This window comes from Lepidothrix coronata, unplaced genomic scaffold (genome assembly GCF_001604755.1).
Source record: "Lepidothrix coronata isolate B3197 unplaced genomic scaffold, Lepidothrix_coronata-1.0 Scaffold101, whole genome shotgun sequence".
In the NCBI taxonomy this organism is placed as follows: domain Eukaryota; kingdom Metazoa; phylum Chordata; class Aves; order Passeriformes; family Pipridae; genus Lepidothrix; species Lepidothrix coronata.
Window position 1 is genome coordinate 1642854 of NW_016690281.1, and position 8225 is coordinate 1651078.

The 8225-nt window shown below is 50.7% G+C and overlaps 1 long non-coding RNA gene across 1 annotated transcript; it reads right to left on the reverse strand.

The window, feature by feature from the left end:
• Positions 1–2489: 2489 nt before the first annotated feature.
• On the reverse strand, positions 2490–5528 carry LOC108501335. The gene is made up of 3 exons (XR_001876163.1): positions 5397–5528; positions 4076–4241; positions 2490–2676 (listed from the first exon to the last, which is right to left on the reverse strand). It is a non-coding gene; the product is annotated as an uncharacterized LOC108501335 (long non-coding RNA).
• Between the last annotated feature and the right edge of the window lie 2697 nt (positions 5529–8225).

Consider the following 8225-nt stretch of genomic DNA (forward strand, 5'->3'; position numbering starts at 1 on the left):
CACATCTTCCCTCTGTGAGGAAGACCAGGGGACAGCCCTTGCTGCTCCTCAGGAGCAGGGGGAGCCACAGCGGTGATGCTGCTGGGCAGAGGTGACATGTGTGACCTGCAGTGGCAGCAGCAATCACCTAAAGCTGCCTAAAAAGAAATGTCATGTCAAAACAACCACATCAACGTGCATTTTTACAGCCCTCCCCAGATTTTTGTCATGGATTCCCCCACTGGAGTCACGCTGGGCTCTGACAGACACAGGATACGGCTCATGACAGATTGGTTGTTTAAAAGGTATCCTGTTCTCCAGCTCCAGTAATTTGGGAAGCTCATTCACAGCCGTGAAGGCTGTTAGCCAGCAATTCTCTGAGTCTGCAGGGTCTGCAGCCAGTTGGGTTTCCCTGTCCCTGAACATCCATCACTGTCACACCTCCCTCCTGCTCTGACTCCCAAATAACAAGTGATGGCACACTGGAGCAAAGCAAGTCCCCCCAGCTGTACATCAGGACAGATGCCCAGCAAAGAAACTGGTTGGGATCACTTTTTTTCCCTGGTTTCACAATGGATTTTAAATTTTGAGCATGGGTTGGTTTCAGGGCAAGAGCTCCATGAATAACAACACCCCATCCCTGCTGCCCAGGCTTTCCCACTCACCCTGTTCTTCCCACCATCTCCACGTGCTCCGCAGCGACAAGATTTTCTAGCAAGAAAAGCAGAAAAAATATTAAAAATCACAGAGAAGAATCACCTGTGGCACAGTTTGGGAGCACAAAGCCCTTTTGCTGCCCACATCATGGAATCATGGAACCACACGTGTTGGAAGGGACCTTAAAGCTCATCCAATCCCACCCCCTGCCACGGGCAGGGACACCTTCCACTGGCCCAGGTTGTTCCAAGCCCTGTCCTACCTGGCCTAGGACACTTGCAGGGATGGGGCAGCCACAGCTTCTCTGGGCAACCTGTGCCAGGGCCTCCCCACCCTCACAGGGGACAATTCCTTCCTAAAATCCAGTCTAAACCTGCCCTCTGCCTGTGGGAAGCCATTCCTCCTTGTCCTGTCATTCCGTGCCCTTGTAACCAGTCTCTCTCCATCTGTCTTGCAGGCTCCCTTCATCTGGACATTTGAAGGGAAAGAAAAAAAAAAAATATTCCCTGATGGAAGGCTTTGCCTCTTCCCAGGGTGTTCCTTTGCCTCTGGAGGAGCAGTGATGGGAAAAGCAGCTGCTCGGCCGCGGGCTCTTCGCGGAGGGACCTCGCCCTGACAACGAGAGGAGTTTTCACCTGGATGCTGGAAACAATGCCATCCACAGAAGGCCACATTGTTACCTTGCCATTTGGAAGCAATTACCTGCATGTTACGTAAAACTTTTATTAAACGACTGGAGAAATCCAGTAATGTGTTAATCACCGGGTGAGTGACATCTGCTCGGTGCCAGGCGTCCTGGAGCGGCGGGAGGAGGGTTCAGCAGTTCAGAGTGATTACCAAAACATATTGCTCCTTTTCTCGTCCTCCTACGTGTTAATTTTTCAGATTTATTATCTCAGGCTCCTGCCTCTCGTATTTTCCCTGCGTGTCAACATCTGTTACATCTCTGCCTTTCACAGCTCTTCAGGCTTTGCCCCCCCCCGAGCCTTCGGCGCTCGGAGGAGAGACCCGGCCAGCGCTCACCCAGGGCTTGGGCAATTTTCTAAACTAATCCAAAGCACAATTACCAGGGAAATTCGGCTCGTGGAGGCGTTCCTGGCATCAAAAAGGGAGCGGTGGATGGGCTCAGACCTAAGGAAACCAGGCAGGTTTAGAGCCAGACTTGTCTCTGTCAGGACAAGACTTGGTAAGTCTGGGGCGCTGTGAGGTTGCAGCTCTTTGAGAAACATGTGGTGGGTGGAAATGTGTCATGGAGAGATATTTGGTTAATTCCTACTCCTTCAGTTTGCTCATGCAAGCCTGGAGTAATTCCAATCAAACAACAAGCCATAAAATCCTCTGGGGATGCTCATCTTCAAAATCACAGAATCCTGGAATGGTTTGGGTTGGAAGGGACACTTTCCACAGGCCCAGGTTGCTCCAAGCCCCGTCCAGGCTGGCCTTGGACACTTCCAGGGATGGGGCAGCCACAGCTTCTCTGGGCAACCTGTGCCAGGGCCTCCCCACCCTCACAGGGAAGGGTTTCTTCCATATATCAAACCTAAATTCCCCCTCTTTCAGTTAAAAGCAATTCCCCTTTATCCTGTTACTCCAGACCCTTGTCCCAAGTCCCTCTCCAGCTCTCCTGGAGCCCCTTTAGGCACTGGAAGTTGCTCTAAGGTCTCCCTGGAGCCTTCTGGAGCAATGCAGACAAGGAGAGATGGGATGTTCTGCCCAAGCTGTTGCAGTCGAGGGGCTCTGCTCGTGTGTCTGATGCAGAAACATCCCCGGGGATCCCGGACCAGGCTGGGACCTTGGGCAAAGCTGGGTGATTGGGCACTTCCCAAAATAAACTCCCCAACTGTTTGGGGTAGGATCCATCCCACTGGCTCCTCCTCCACCGGGGGCAAGCTGGGGTTGGTTCCCTTGGCTTCTGAGGAGAATGTGCTGAGCCTGGGGCTGGAGGGAGGGAACGTCCTCGGAGTGCTGGGATCCCTCTGGCTCTGCAGGTGGGTGTTCCCACACTCTCCCCACGATGGAGACTCCTCTAGAAGTGCTTCCCTTTGTGGGGGAAAGCCATGGCCCTGAGCTCATTGCCCCACATCCCAGGGATCAGCCTGAATCTCAGGGATCAGCCCCACATCCCAGCGATCAGCCCGAATCCCAGGGATCAGCACTGCTGCTGCCAGATGGGCATGGACAGGCAGCTGCCCACCAGCCATCAAACCCTGTCCTAAAGCCATTGGGAGAATCCTTCTGGCTTAAAGCATGCACTGGCCTGAGTATATTAAATACTCTGTGTATGTTAAATACCCTGCATTTATTACATCCCCTGTATCTATTGAATACCCTGTATATATTACATCCCCTGTATATATTAAATACCCTGTATATATTAAATAATCTCTATATATGACAACCCCTGTATATATTAAATGACCTGTATATATTAAATACCCAGTATATATTAAATGACCTGTATATATTAAATACCCAGTATATATTACATCCCCTGTATATACTGAATACCCTGCATATATCCAGTATCTGGTTCAGTGGGACACTGGCTGTGGGTGGTGGCTGCAGGATGTGTTTGGGAGTAGTGGGAAGCACAGCCATGACACAGAATTTCACCCCAACATGAAAAGCCTTTTGCAGGTAACTTCCAGGTGCTTCCCTGGATCACGTTCCAGACAAACTCCCGTTATATCCGAGCCAAAGGCTTTCTGCTCCCGACCATCAAACTCCTAATTTATGCCTTTTTTATTATTTTCTTCCCTCACCCGTGGTCTGCTCCCCTTCCCCGACAAAAATTACAGCTTCCATTTATCATTTTTCCAAGGGTTGCTATAAATCCAGCTTGTCCCATCCTTCCCACTTCACCTACACAAACTCTCTGCCCATCTCCCTCTGCAGGTCGTGTTAGTGCAGTCCCCTCACACATCCCCTTCCCACAGCCTTTTTGGAGAGGGAGGAAAAAGTGAACAATCAAATAATCCCCAAATCCTGAAATCTTTCCGGGCCATCTCCAAAGCTGCAGCGTGGCTGGTATTCCACACGAATAAAACTTGTGGGTTTTCATGGTGGAACTTCCTGATTTATTTCCTTTTTTTTTCCCCAAATAAAATGCTTTCATTTTAATTGCAAATAAATTATTTGAAAGTAATTAGCAGCAGCTTGGAGAGGCAGGAATGACACTCCCTGTCCTCAGAGCCCACCGGACCAGGGGTCACTTTAGGAGGCTCCTGCCTGTTTTCTCCCAAGCCATTTCCAGATTTAACTTCCTGAAGGTTTGAGCTCTTGAACCATTCCCGCTCTCCAAAAACAGCTGATGGAAAAAAAAGACTTTCCTGCTTGTTGTATTCTGTCAGTAAATCCTCCTTTTTCTCCATCTCATAGCACAACTTACCAATTTTTTCCATGAACAGAAGAAAAAGGTCAAGTATAGAGTGGTCAGTACCTGGCATGGGAGTTTGCAGAACCGGTTTCAGGAGGAAAAAAAAGGAATTTTTGCTGAATCCTGGAATGGTTTGGGTTGGGAGGGACCTTAAAGCTCTTCTCATTCCACCCCTCTGCCATGGGCAGGGACACTGGACCAGGTTGCTCATGGGGAGCTTCTTCCAAGCCTGAACACAAGGAGAGAAGACAGTTAATGCCAACATGAAAATGTGACCAGTGGAGAGGAATTTTTGGGAGACCCTACTTCAGCCTTTCTTTTTAAATCCAGCACTTAAAGATGCTGCTCTGTCTTAAACGTGATTTTAAAGCACTAAGCTCTGGCAGTTCTACCCCACAAATGCGTGACCTTGGATGACACCGACCTGCCAAAAAGGGAGGGGGGAAAAAAGAGGTGTTGCTGATATTTATTTATTTTATGTTCCCATTCCTCATCCATCATCAGGTAAATTTGCTCTTGGCAGCACCAGCAACTTCCTCAAAGGCAGCCAAGGTGACCACTAAAATTAGCATCAAATCCCCAGAACGCTTTACATCATGTACACGTTATTTTTCACTGGACATAAATTGTGAGGTGTTTGGCTTTTGTTTGGAACCCCCACGGGGTCGGGTTACCCCGGGCATCGCTCCGCGCCGGGGACGGAACCGGCCGAGCGACCGACTCCAAATGTGGAAGTGAAACGTTTTGATTTCGCTGGAGAAACGCTCTCAGTCCTCCCCGAGATGACAAAAATGTCTGCAGAACCAGCACTGCCCGAGACCTCAGACAGTAAAACTCAATTTTCATCCTCTCTCATAAATTTTTTTCTGCTTAATGAGAAGTCCTGGAGGAGCCCATTTCCCTGTCAGAGCCAAGGAAAATAAACGTGTGCGTGGTTAAACGGGAACGGGAATGACCCTTCCCTGTCCTGGAGCTGTTAAACAGCTGCATCCACAGCCCTGCTGGATCCTCCTGCCTCCCTCAGCCCCAGCTGGGGGAGCACAGGATGCTCTGGCAAAGGGGGATTTTTCATCACAGGATCACTGAGGTTGGAAAAGCCCTCCGGGATCACCGAGTATCACCGAGTCCCCCCTGTGCCCCATCCCCACCTCATCCCCCAGCCCAGAGCACTGAGTGCCATGGCCAGTCCCTCCTTGGGCACCTCCAGGGATGGGGACTCCAACCTAAGCTGGATGGGCTTTTCCAACCTCAGTGATTCTGGAATTCTCATCCCAAGGCAAGACTTGGAGCAGAGAAGTGAAGCCAGGCAGGTAGTGCTGCTGGCAGGAGTAATTAGTGAAATGCTCATGAAGAAGTAGCATCATCCAGGGATTTCCCAGCTCACCTGGGCAGTGTCCGAGGAACCACGAGGTTGGAGAGATGGAGAACTGGGAATGGGACACCTGATTGTACCCGGGCCTGGAGAAGGGCAGTCAGGACTTGCTCCATGACAGGATCCAGCGTCCATGGACCTCGTCCTTCTCATCCTCCTTGTCCTCCGAGGGCGCTGCAAAAATAAAAGTTATGGAAAAAAACCCCATCGGCAATGGGGAGGTGGAAATTCCCTGCAGGGATAACACTGACTGTCCCAGCATCCCTGGGACTGCCCAGAACGGTGGGTCCAGGTAGAAACACAGAGTCATTATGGTTGGAAGAGACCTCTGAGATCATCGAGTCCAACCATAAACCTTAAAAATGTCAGGGTGCCAATTAGCTAATGAGCCAGGGGCTCGTTAGTTATTGCTAAAGGGGGCTGGGGAGGGGGTGCACTAGAGGGCACTGTCACCTGCAGATCCTCACAGGGAGGACACAGAGGATTTTTAAAGATGTTGTGATAACCCCCCTCTGCATCCTGACCTTTGGAGTGAGTGACTGGGCCACTGCTCTGTAAAATTATTATATATATATATATATTTGAAATATATATATTTAACCCCCCCATATATATATAACATAATATCATATATTTTATATATATCCCCTACCTATATATTTATATATTAAATATAAGGATATTTAATATCATAATATAATATATTTTAAAAATAATCTGCTCAGGCTGCTGAGAGAGGCTGTGGGAGATCTGTGGGTGCAACATCCAAACCTTTGCTCCCTGACTGTTGCAATAACATGTTTTTTTAGCATGTTTCAACCCACTCAGTCTTGTGCAGGGTCCAAAAGTAGCCAAGGAATTTCCTGGGCTGGAGAGGGTCAGCCCTTTGGAGGGTGCAGCAGAGCTGTGTGTCTGGATTCCTCCTTTACAGGTGGGATTTGTTTGGGATTGTGCATCAGAGTGACAGTGAGGGGGGAGGGAGGCAGAGGGGCTGCACGTGGAAAAGTCATGGAGCGTGTGCTCACGGGCAAAAAATCACTTGTTAAAGAAAATAAATGAAGAAAAAGGCAATTTTCCCCCTGCAGCACATCCTGCCCGGGCTGGGAGCGGGGGCTGTGGTGGGAGCAGCCAGGACTGGAGGGAGCAGCTCCGATTTCCAGGGATGAAGCTGCAGGGACACAGACAGGACAGAAATTCCCCCTCTGGAGTTCAGCCAGGATCTGCTCCGGCTGCCACCAGGCTCTGAGCAGGGCTGGTCGGGATCTGGGGTCAGCCCTGTTTGCAGAGGGAAAGATTAAAGGCCTTGTGGACTTCTTGGAAATCCCTGGTAGCAGCAGCTCTGGGGACTGGAGTCAAATCAATCCCAGACTGAGACTGACCATTAGCGAAGACATTTAGGGGGAAAAAAGGGGGAATATTTCATTTGCCTCCCGGAAATGGCGATTCCCGAGTTCCCAGTGAGGCTGGAGAGGGTCTGTGGGCTGGGACATTCCTGAGTGACCTTGCTCCTCTCTCCCACCCCCACCCCCAGAATTAGCCATAAAGGCCAAAGGGACAGAAAAATTCCTGATTTGGATCACGAGACATCCCATCTCACCTGAGCTGCACCTCTGGAGTGTGGGGGCACTGGGAATAGCTACAGCTCAGCCTGCTCCGGATCCGAGGTGTCCCGGGGGAGCTCATGCTGTGGGTGAGAAGCTGCTCCCACATGGACCCCGTGGTGGAGCATCCCTCAGGAGACCCACACACTGCACACCCCCGCTGCTGGAGCCAATCCCAAACTTCCCAGTGTTTGCTCTGATTAAATGACCACAGGAAACGAACTTCCCACCCACCTGGAGATTCCTTCAGGAATGCTTTCGTTGGGGTGTGGAGGGTGATTTTAGCAGGATGAGCCGAGGAGCGCAGGCAGAAGAAGGGGTAAGGTTTCCATGGAAGCCACATGTTCCTGTTGCTGGTTTGAGACCCAGCAAAACTGGGAGAAACAGCTTTTTGGGGAGGGGACCCCCAAGATGGCCCCGTCAGCCTGGTGCACCTCCCCGCCCCCAGCCAGCAGATCTTATCTCCCCGAGATTTATTTCCAGTCCTCTTTTCAAGACATGATGTCAGGATTCTAATAACCTGACTAAGGCAAGCCCTGGATGGAATTACCATTGTGTTTATCAATTTCCTTCTTCTTTTTCTTTTCTTGTCTCGATTAATCATGGAACAGCCCGATGGAAAAGTCCTGTTAGCCCGAGCTGCCTCCCAGCCAAGGCAGGCCTGGTCCCTCATCCCCCGTCTTCTGTTTCATCCAGGGCTATTTTTAAAAACTCCCCGGTGACGAGACTTCTTGAATCACAGGAGCGAGAAATGGAAAAGACCTATTAGCTCATGCAGTCTGTCTGCTGGCCAGAGCAGCCTGGGCCCTGCAGCCCAGTTTTTCGTGGTTTAGCTTCCACCTTTGGTTCCCTTGGGAGATTTTCCTGCTGGCAAACACGGCCCGTGCTCAGGTTCGTGCCTGATGTCATGTTGGAAAGGGAAAATGCCCTGCACTGGCCTCAGCTGGCTGAGGGGTTTAAGGCTGGTCTGTGGGATGGGGTCAGGGCGAGTGGGTGGGCACTGCCCTGCTCAGACCCCGGGGTGCTGCTCCATGGGCATCCCTGGGAAGGGACCTGTCCTGCTCCAAATCCTGCAGCTTTCCCTGAGCTGATTCCGTGCTGGCTCTGGGGCTCATGAATGAGATGGACAGACCAGCTTTGGACAGGCTAATTAGCCCTGCAGCACCACTGCTAATTGGTTTTTAGGCTGAAATGGCACAGATCTGCCTGCAAACATCCCTTCATCCCGAGAGCCTCCTGC